Source organism: Neophocaena asiaeorientalis, unplaced genomic scaffold, assembly GCF_003031525.2.
Source record: "Neophocaena asiaeorientalis asiaeorientalis breed wild unplaced genomic scaffold, Neophocaena_asiaeorientalis_V1.1 scaffold1004, whole genome shotgun sequence".
NCBI lineage: Eukaryota > Metazoa > Chordata > Mammalia > Artiodactyla > Phocoenidae > Neophocaena > Neophocaena asiaeorientalis.
The window spans coordinates 224,526-235,886 of NW_020174276.1; positions in this window are offsets into that span (position 1 = coordinate 224,526).

The following is an 11,361-nucleotide window of genomic DNA, read 5'->3' on the forward strand; positions in this document are numbered from 1 at the left end:
CAGCTGCCCGGCCCCGCCACCGGCATGCCAACGGCAAGCAGACTCGGCCACACTTGGGTAACTCCTTCCCCATCCCTCTGCGCACAGCTGTCCCCCCCTCCTCCCCTGTGTGACCTTGGCCAGATGGCTTCTCCGGGTCGGGTCCTCAGTTTTCTCAGGGGTTTAGGATTCTGGAATTTGACTTCCTTCTACCGGTCCCTTTGGGGCTTAACGCCTGGCCAGGAGAGGGGCCGGGGCACGGCGTGGGGCAGGGCAGGACCAGAGGGAGCCTTGGAGAGCCCAGGGTGAGGGTCTGAAACCATCCCAGTTCCCCTCATTTGCCCACCAGCTCTGTCCACTCCCTACCCACCAGAGTCACCCCTCACTAGTCTGTGAGCATCTTAAGGCAGGGACTGGTTACTAATCTGCCCTGGTTGTTTGGGTGCCCAGCACAGGCCTGGCTCAGAGTGGGCATGGGTTTCTGTGTGGTACATTCACAACCTTGACCTCACTGAACTTGCAGAATCACCCGGTGAGGGAGGCAAGGCCTGGGTTTTTGTCCCCATTTTTCAGACAGGGAAATTGAGGCCCCAAGAAAGGAAGGGACTCGGCCCTGCGTTGGCTGGATGGGGGGCTGGCTGGGGACGCTCTCACGGGCCTCGTGGGGGGAGAGCACGTCCCACACGTCCTGGCACAGTTCTAAGCAGGTTTCTAGACCCTCTGGCTGAGTCTCACAAGCTACGCCACTGTTTCCATCACCCCCTTTCACAGCCAAGGAGACCAAGGACACATGAGTCACGAGAGGGGAGCTGGGATGCAGACCTGGGCAGTGGGAACCCCCTGCCTGCTCTGGCCTGCAGAGGGGAGGGCTGGGGGGCTGTTCGGGCCCCGGAGGGCCTCAGCTGAGGCTTGGCAGAGGGTCCAAGGGTGGAGCCAGCCCCTGGAAAGCAAGCCGTGTGGAGGGGGCCGGGCAGCTGTGGTCTGAGGGCACGGATTGTCCCTGCTGCTTGCCTCGAGGAGAGGGAGGGCCGTGGACACAGCCAGTCTGGATCAGACCGACCTGGTCCATGCCTAGTGCCGCCACGTGGTCTGATCGAAGGGGCAGGCGTCTCTGGCACAGAAGTTGGGGGGAGGGGGTAACGCAGGCAGATGGAACTGGGGCGGCGTGGGAGGGGGCTTTGTGCAGAGCCAGAAGGAAAGCCAGTCCTTCGGGGAAGGAAGCCCCGGAGGCTAAGAGCGCACTGGGGGGGAGCTACAGCGCCAGGCGGGCGGCCGGCAGGGACGCTGCAGCAGGCCCCCGAGGAGCAAAGAAGGTGGCGGAAAGCACCCGGGTTTGCTGCCAGCTCTGGGCCTCACGGTCTTTGTGACCTTGTCTAAGTCCCTTTCGCGCTCTGGGCCTGGGGAGCGTGGGGGTGGGCCTCGGCGGACTCCGCTGACATTTCAGGATTCAGAGCTGGAGCTTCAGACGTTGAATCATTTGCGAACGCGGGGAGGTTGGCCGTGAGTCAGTGAGCGCTCTCTAGCCCAGAACAGCTTCTCCCAGCGCGAGGTGGCAGCCCCTCTCCCCCTCCCCCAGTGTGACTTTTAGAGAGGGACCCTGGCCTTCTTGGTGAGCAAGATGAGAGTGTCCTGGGTGCCTGGGGACTTTGAGAGCCGAGCTTCGGCTGGGACTCTCGAAGCCGTCGACGCCAGGCCCAGCTTCCTCCTCCCACCTTACAGAGTTGTCAGCACGTATGTGGGCTTTGCCCACTACGCTCCCTTCTGTTCTTAAACTGAGGGTGTGTATATTTAATTGACGGCTGCTGTCTCTGTCAGAGGTTACCAGCACCTCAAATAATGTCAGTAGTGACAGTGATAATAGTTTGCGACAGACGCCGTTTTCAGTGCTTCACAGACATTCTCTCACTTCAACGAAACAACCAAATGAGGCGACTGAGGCCCAGAGAGGTTAGGCAACTTGCCCAAGGTCACACAGCCAGTAGGTGGTAAAACCAAGATTGGAAGGCAGGCCGTCAGGTTCCTGAGTCTGATTTGTGCGTGTAGCCACTGGTTCCGGAGCCTCTGGAAGTCTGTGCTGAACTCAGCAGAATGGCGCGTTCTATGAGTGGGCCGATTGTCAAGGGCACTTCCAGTCCTGGGAAGACCCTGCAGGTCAGAAGCTGAGCCACCTGGGCCCCCCCATCTACCCACTGAGAGAAACAGACAAACCGTAGACTTGAGTCCCTTCAGTAAGTCTTCCCCGTGACCCGTCCAGGGCGCCTCTACGAAGGTGAGTGAATGTCTGCTGCTAGGTGGAGCCCTGGGCTATGGCGCCAAAGGCAAATGCTTCAATCTAGCGCAGGGCGTGCTGCCTGGGCGCCTCCCCAGTGCCGTCTCTGAGATGGGCCCGGGAGCCAGGCTCTGGCTGTGAACTTTGCCGGGCACAGCAGGCAGACACCTGGACCGCGCAGATGTCTCCTCCCCACTTCACCCCCACCCTTTCCCAGAAGGCCACTTCTTTACCTAGGACCCCAGCTCCTGGCTGTTTCTCTCTTCCCTGCCCTGGCTAAGCTGGCAGAAGCCGGGCCAAGTGGTGCCCGGCTGGAAAGCCCTCCCCTGCCTGGGCACCTTCTGTTGGGTGGGAGGTGCTGGAAGTGGGCCTGGGAGCGCCACCTGGAGAGCAGGGTCTGAGCCCACACGCCACCAGGACAGAAGACAGAGACTCTCCACCGGAGGAGCGGAGGCTGGGCCTCCCAGACTGCCCAAGGTTGGGAAGAGGGGATGAGGCCAAGTTCACGTGCCTAGTAGATGGCAGAGCCCACACCAGAGCCACAGGGCGAGGGGGAAAGGCTCAGGTGGGGGGCAGGGCTGGAGGCTTCTCCTGAGTCCCGCCTCCGAGGGCTGGCAGGGATCTTGGAGCACAAGAGGTTTCCGGAAACTTGGGTCCAAATCAGAGTTGTGTGAGGGGGGCGCTGTGGCCGGTGTCCTTGGTGAGCACCTCGTGTAACGGGGTCCTGGGCCTGCCTCAGTGCTCTGTAGGTGGCTCCTCAGTAAAGGGGAAGCCTTTTATTCAAATGAGAAGTTCTGTCCTGCATCCGCAGGCCCGAGGCGCTTTCTTCCGTTGTGAGGTTCGATGTTCGCCACTCGCCACAAGTGGCGACTGAATGAAAGTTCGGCAAAGTTGAAAATTCCGTCCCTCGTCCACACACCACGTTTCAAGTGTTCATTCCAGAACGTTCTGTCACCCCGTGCCGCTTTAGAGCCAATGCAGACCAAGTCCTCACAGGGACCCTGAGGCCACTCTCAAGCCTGCGCCCCCAGTGGCCCCTTGAAAGGGAGCCGGTAAAGAGGTTGTCCGCACCCTGGAGAGTCTGGGGGGCTCTGCCACACTCGCCAAGGGCCAGCCCAGGTGCCCGCACAGAACTGGGCAAGGGAGGCAAGAGTGCCTCGTTCCAGAAGCAGCCCACCACGTGGTGGGGATGCTGATTCCAGCGGCCCCGGCATGCCACTTTGGGCAAATCTGGATCTGGCCCCTGCCCTGGGTTCAGGATGGCTCATGGGGCATGCTGGAGGCACCTGGGCAGGTCTGCAGACGGGGGGAGGCTCTTGGGCGTTTTTTTAAAATAACGTTTACTTCTTTCATTTAAAAATGATGCTCTTAACATGCATGCTCTTTACAGAAAATTCATGAAATGCTGAGAAGTAGAAGATGTAGGAACACCCCACCCCCCTCATCCTATCTCCAAAGTACCAGTCAGTGTTTCCCATTTCACTGGACACGTTTCTGCTCCGTTTTCTTTGCATGGGCTATTTATTTTTACATTACTGTAATTATACCATGGGCACAATTGTGTAATCTATTTTTTACTTCACACAAGCATTTTCTTTATTAATGTAATCCCTTTCTAAATGATTTTTTTTCAAAATGGATACGGCTTAATTTTTTGAAGATTATGAAAGCAGTAAGTACTTATTACAAAAATAAAGAACATGATCGTTGGCTCGTTTGACAGCTATTTCCCGAGCACCCAGGATGTATCAGGGCGGTCCTCGGGGCTGTAATTACAATTTTTAATGGCTGAATAATATTCTCTCAAGAGATTGTAATTCACTTAATTATTTGGCTATTTGTGGAGATCCAGGCGTCTCCAGAGCATCTCGGTGGGTGACTCGTTCTGTCCTGAGGAGAGAGTGCCCAGACGGAAGCTCATTCTGCCAAAGGGCTTTTCTGGGCGTCTGAAGGGCTGGCTCGCTGCAGCCTTGCCAGCGTTAGTCTACTTCAGTTTCTATCTCTCGAATTGTTCCTGATGGTGAGCATTTTTCTACGTGTTTATTAATTGTATCTCTTCTTGTTCAGTTCCTCAGCTTTATTTGTGGAGGTCCAAGTGTTTCCTCTTGTGGGTCTGAATAAACTTTATCCATGAAACATATCCACGTTTAGCATACTTGTTGCAAATAAGTTTAAATCCTCTTCATTCATTGCCTTTTCATTTTTTCATGCAAAAGGTTAACACCTTGTATCTCACAATTTTTCTGTGATTTCTTCCATTGCTTCTAGGCTTACACGATCCCTTGGAGAAATCTGAGAACTACCCATCTCTGGGTTGGCCATGTGTCTGCGTGTGTGTGAGTGAGCGTATGTGTAGCTGCATTTTTAAGATGTTTAACTCTTTAATCCAGGGGTGGGCAAACTTTTTCTGCAAAGGGTCAGATACTATATGTTTTCCACCTGGCAAACCACAAGGTCTCTGTCCTGACCGTGGCTGTGTACCGGTAAGACTTTACTCACAAAAACACTTGGCCGACAGATTTGGCCCTGAGGCCGGAATTTGCCAAAAGCCCTGTTTATCCAAAAACAATTTGTGTTGGGGAATAGTATGAGGTAAGGTTCTCAAGCTGTAACCCATCATCCCTGTTTCTTTTATTAAACCTTTTGTCCCCTGGTTAATGTGTGATCCTGATGTGTGGTAGGGCCTGTCTCTGGGCTGTCTGTCCCATTTTGTGGACTCGGGCGTGGGCTCCCACACTGGTAACTGCCCACACCCTGGATCTTTTGATACCTGGCCTGCAGGTCCCACGTCAGTTATCTTAAAGCAAAACAAAACTCCTTTGCTCTTCTTGTCCCCTGAACTTTAGAGCCACTTGTCCAGTCCCCCAAATCAAGCTCATTCTCTGCACCTCTTTAGAGTCCAGAGCAGCGGGTGCTTCTCTGCGGACTCGGGTGGTGCCTGGCTCTCCGCAGACGCTGTGGGTTTTCCTCACAGAGGGACACAGGGGAGGCGGGTGTGGGCAGGAGAACGTGATCAGAGCAAAGGCCCACAGCTCAGGATGGCCAGACAGCCCGGGATCGCCAGACCCTCCTGATTAAGAGGCAGGAGAGCAAAGCCAGCAACCAAGGGAGGGGCAGGGAGACGCAGGCGTCACTGCCGGCCATCTCCGTCCCGGCCGCGGGGACCTCAGAGCGCGGGGCCTTGGTCCTCGTGCTGTGCTTTGGAGCCACCTCTCTGGCCGGCCCGGAACGAAGGTGGATGCCACCAGGCCTCCGCGAGCGCTTCTTCCCCACTGGCCTGGGAACGTCCTCAGCCCCCCGGACCACGGGACGCTGGTAATCCCGGCACGCCCGCGTCCCGACACAAACCCCAGACCGGGGAGCGGTGGTGGCCTCCCTGCCAAACGTCTGTGCACACGATCACTGGGCACGATGGTGGCCACCGCGCAGGGAGGCCCCTTCTCCGCGAAAGGACCAGCCCCCGACCGCAAGCGCTGGGCGCCCTCGGCGGCGGTGCACAGCGTGGAAATCAGCAGGGTTATGCGGGGACGGGACTCGGACCCTGCGTTGTTGTCATTGAGGCATTCCCGTGTGACAGGGGCCCACCTGCCTCTGCATGACCCCCCACTCCCTCCTGGGCACACCGTGGGCCTGCGGAGCTTTGTGGTGTCTTCTCAGAGGTTCGCTGGAAATACTTCTGGATTTGTGTGCCAGGTTCTCCATGAGAAATAGCTTTCAGGACCCAGCAGAGTGCCGTCTGTGTGATTCAGATGGCAGCCAGGCCCCTGCCGTCTGGTGCCCTGGTGACCTTCAGGTCCTGCCGTTGCTGCCAGTTGGGGTTGGTAAGGATGCTGGAACGGAGCCTGAGAGCCTTGCAGATGCCCGTCCCAGGGCTGCAGCTGCCGAGGCGTCCTCTGGGGTGGCACTACCGGCCACTCTCTCCCCCATCCACACATTTGGCACGTGTCCCTCTGAGGTCAGCCGGGAAAGGTGGCCCACACGCTCTGGTGTGCTAGTTCTTCGTGTCTGGGTCACAGAAGGCCAGCTAGACTGGACTCCCGTATTCAGTCCAAACACGTCTTCTCTGCCCCACTCGGCACTCTCGTGCTGTTGCCACTCAGCCCTCCCAGTGGGATGCCCAAGACCAAGGTGTTTTCTACGTGCTCAGAGTGGTCTGTGCCCAGGGTCCCTGTATGACGACGGTCCTCATCACCTCTTTCTCCCAGTTGAGCCGGCTCCGTGGGGTACTCAGCCAGGGCACTGGACCTGGCTCCAACCTCCAGCCAAGATGGGTCCTACGAGGGACACAAGGAGACCTACTTTGCCGGCACTCAGAGACCCCCTTGGTGGAGCCCAAGTCAGCGGCACATCTCCGGGCCCGCATTTGCGGCCTGGCCTTCCGGACTCTTGCTGGCCACAGGGAAGTGGGTGTCCTTCCCTGACAGTCTCCCGCCCCTGACCTTCACCCTAAGAGTCCCTCCAAGCCTGTCTTCCCAAGGGCTTCAGCCTATTTCCAGAAACCGGACCCTTCCCCAGCAGGACCCACCATGGGGCCCCCATGGATCGTGTCCCTAGGAGGACACTTGGGTCCTGGCAGTCTCCTTATCTAGTCACCCTGGGCCTGCAGCATCCCGTGGCCTCCAGCTGTCTATAATTTCCTTAATTACCTGTTTAGGACTTGCCTGCTTCCGGTGGCTCGGAGCTGGCTCTGGGGACCGGAAGCTGGCAGGGTGGGCCGTGTGGTACCATGGACAGAGCCGGGGATGTTTCGGGCAGGATTGGGATGGAGGGGCCTTCATTTCGTCTGCGTGTTCTTGGCCGTGGAGGCCTGGAGGACAGGGCCCCGTGACCTCCTGGCCCCCACGTGTGTGTCCTCTACCCCTTTTGGGGCCAGAGGCACGCTCCCGAGACTTCAGGCCAGGCCACGCTCTGCAGGGCAGGCCCGGGACCTCAGTGGCCGTCACCTGCTCACAGGGTAAAGCGGCAGGGGTGTGGGCCAGAGTGGGCCAGACCGGAGCGCGGGGGAGGGGCGGCTGACCCGGCTCCCTGCTGCGATGCGGCGCTCTCCTCACACAGCTGCCATAATTGGATAATTAGTGCCACTATGCTTCCTGCCCATCGGCTCCTCTGCTCCTGCTTTCTCGCACTCTCGCTCTCTGGCAGAAAACAAATGACTGCCCCCCAGGGTAGAGGCTTGACCCCCGTAACTACGCTTCAAGGCCCCAGGAAGAATAAAGGCTTCCAGCTTCCCTCGGGGACCAGGGGGTACCCGGGATTGTGAGGGCCACCCATGTGCAAGTGTGGACTTCCCTCCAGAAGCATCCTGGTTGCTTCCCAGCCCTGCCGCCAGTGCCTAGCGCTCCCCAGGAGGGACTCAGGGCCTCGGCAGGCTTGAGGATGGCCCTCAGAAATAGGGAAGCATGGGAGAGGCCCATGGGGTCAGCCCCTGGCCAAGCAGAATGCCCTGGCCTCCCTGGTGGAGCCTGGTCCTGCCTATGAGTTCTGGGCTGCAGGCAGGGCTGGTGGGTGCGAAGACACCCTGCAGGGAAACGGGCCCCCTGGGGCCCTTCCTAGGTGTGTGTGTGTGTGTGTGTGTGTGTGTGTGTGCGTGTGCGCGTGTGTGTGTGCGTGCGTGTGTGTGTGTGTGTGTGTGTGTGTGTGCCCTGTCCTTGAAGTTCACACCAGTGCAGCCAGGAGGAACGAGGACCCATTTTCCGGATTCAAAAGCGGAGACACAGAGAGGTTGAGTGATTTGTGTCGGTTCACACAGCCAGGTCTCACCCCAGCACCTGCACCTGCAAGCCCTGAGGGATATGTGGACAGATTTCCCACCTGGTCCCTTTGGTGAACTCTTGCTTTTCCGTGGTTTTCGGGGCACTTGGCAAATGAGCAATGTAGAATTCTCTAGAGCCAGACTACCTGAGTTCACGTTGGCCTCTGCTCGTTGCTGGCTGTGTGGCCTTGCGTGAGTTCTTTAACCTCTCTGTGCCTCAGCGGCTTCAGCTCTAAAGTGGGGATAATTACTCCTCCCACGTTAGAGGCTTGGAGCACAGGGGGAATGTAGAATTCCGCCACGGCACAGAGAAGGGTGCTCGGCGTTGCCTGCGACCAGATTTCTGTCTGTCTCTCTCTCTGATACTCTCTTGGTTCTGTCTTCTGCTTTGCCTAGAACTTCTAGGACAATATCAAATGACACAGGTGAAAGGGAGCCCAGGTCCGAACCGTCCCATGTCCCAGGGAGCCCATGGAAATGTCGGGGGTGGTAGGTCATGGAAACTTTGGGAAGGACTCCTGGATCTCCCAGAACCAGGGCTGACTTTAGTCATAGAGGGAAGACAGGCATCTTACCTGGTGACAGGCTGGGTTCCTCCCTATACACCTGAATTACCTAGGAGACAGGCTTGAGCTCTGTAACAGAGACCCAGCTTAATGGAGACAAAAACGAGAGAGGATTTCTTCTGTGCGTATAAGTCTAGGTAGGCAGCCTAGGGCTGCTTGGCCATCAGGGATCTGGGCTCCTTCGATGGTGTTGCCATCCTTGACATGTGGATCCCATGTGCAAAAGATGGAGCAAAGTGACTGCTCCTGCCCCTGTCTTCACATCATCATTCCAGCCCGCAGGAAGGAGGAGAGGGGCGGAGGAGGACACATCCTTCCCTTTAAGGACACAACCTTGAAGTTGGCTCTGTCCCTTGTGCTGAGAACCCTCAGTGCTGTCCAAGAGTAAGGCGGTTCCTTGTCCCTTTTGCTCACATCCCATTGGCCAGGGCCTCGTCACATGGTCCTCTGTAGCTGCACTGGAGTTGGGGGAAGATAGCTGTTAGCTGGATGACAAGATGCCTATAGCTAAAAATTAAAATACAACGTGGGAAGACAGGAATAGAAATCAGGGAAAGTCTAGCGAGTCTCTGCCACGAGCTCCTGAGGATTCGTGAGCACCTCCTAAAGCCATATTGTCTGCTCAGAATCTGCATTCTGGAGACCAGGCCTTCCCAGGTGTTCTGGCTCCTCCTGAGGACAGGGTGGGGTCAGAGCCCCTGAGGAAGTGCATACTAGCAGCGGGGAGAGAGGGGGCACACGGGGAGGCCCTTAGGGCCACACTTCTTTCAAGTAGGAGGCAAGAGCAGTGCCAAAGGCTGCCAGCGAGCTTAGCCTCTCAGCTCCTCTGCCACCTACTGTGGCAGCCACCCAGCTGAGACAGGATGTGGGTGGTGCCGAAGGGCCCTGAGGCCGAAGGCTGAGGGTGCAGAAAGGTCTGCTTAGGTTTCCATTCGGGTAGAGGGGACGCTCCAGGAAGTCAAAATGCACGTGGGCAGAATCGTCAGCCGATCGGCCAGTCAAGGTGGTAGAACTCCTGCTATCAGTGTGTGGCCTGGGGCACCGCGGAAAGCTAGTCTGGATATGGAGCAAAAGGGCCAGTAGGGCCTGTTTGGTTTTTTAATTGTGAGAAAGTACAGATAACATCAAGTTTACCACGTTATCCATTTTTCAGCGCCCAGCTGGGCGGCATTAAGTCCGTTCAGGTTGGTGTGCAGCCATCCCCACCATCCATCTCTAGAACTGTTCATCTTCCCCAAGGGAAACCCTGAATTGGTGGGACCACATTTTCTTTATCCATTCATCCACTGATGGACACTTGGGTTGCTTCTACCTTTTGACCACTGTGAATAACGCTGCTGTGAACGTGGACGTGCGGATCTCTTAGAGACCCTACTTCCAGTTCTCTTGGGCATGTACCCAGGTGTGGGATTGCTGGGTCCTACGGTAATTGTTGAAATTTTTGAGGAGCCACCATGCGGTTTTCCATAGAGGCTGCACCATTTTATATTCCCTGATGGGCTTGTTTTGTTTTGGTTTTTTTAAAATAACTTTATTTATTTGTTTTGGTTTTGGCTGCGTTGGGTCTTCGTTGCTCTGCGCGGGCTTTCTCCGGTTGCGGCAAGCGGGGGCTGCTCTTCGTTGCGGTGCGTGGGCTTCTCATGGCGGTGGCTTCTCTTGTTGCGGAGCAGGGGCTCTAGGCGCGTGGGCTTCATTGGTTGTGGCACGCGGGCTCAGTAGTTGTGGCTCGTGGGCCCTAGAGCGCAGGCTCAGTAGTTGTGGCGCACGGGCTTAGCTGCTCCGAGGCATGTGGGCTCTTCCCGGACCAGGGCTTGAACCCGTGTCCCCTGCGTTGGCAGGCGGATTCTTAACCACTGCACCACCAGGGAAGGATAAGCTTGTTTTAACTGGAGGATTCTGGGCCCTCCCTGGAGCCTCTGAAGGCAGAGGCAAATATGCAGCATCAAACCTGGCTGGGCCTCGTGAGCCTCTGGGGGAGCTTTACAGAGCCCAGTGCCACCCCCTCCTGACTGAAGCTCTGACTGGGACTATGCATTTTTACAGCCCCCAGGGCTGGGGGGAGTGGGGACCCCTCCAGGTCTGGTGTCCACTGCTCTAGATAAGACTAAAGCACTGGGCCATCAAGTAGCAAGGGATACTGAGGAGGTTCACCCGCCCGAGGAGAGGGGCTGAATCAGGTAAACCCCGGTCCCTGCCACCTCCAGGAACCTAGGCTTGTGTTTCCCTGGGTTCTCAAATCCTCCTTGAATGGACTCTGATCAGTGGGGACTTCCAATGCCCAGAGTCTGTGCATCTGTCTTTCTGCTGGCCTCACATGGTCCTTTGGGTCTGGACCAGGCTCTGGATAGGAAGCATCCTTTGGCCTTGCTGGCAGCCCCGGTGGGTCCCTGAGGCGGCCCCGGTGCCCTGGTCACAGCACAACAGGGGCAGCCCCGTGTGGGTGGAGGCGGGAGTCTGGGGAGAGGGTCCGTGGCGGTGATTGACCCTTTTCTGCTGTTATTGTTTTTGCCCAAAGCTGTTCTCTGCAAGAGCCACTTGGCGTGTGCACAGATTGTACCAGGAACAAGGCGGGGAAGGAGCGGAGCGGGGGGGACTGAGCTGTCCCTTTAAATCTGTTTTCTCTGTTTTATTTCCTTCTTTTATCCCATCCTCCTCCCACCACTAGCATAAGCGGTGGAGCTGTGAGGGCCCAGGAGCTGCAGTGACGGTGCCTCTGAAATATTAATGAGGCTGTTCTCTGCCTCGGCTCCTTCCCCCCAGGTTCCCTCCCTCCCTCCCTCCCTCCCTGGCTGAAT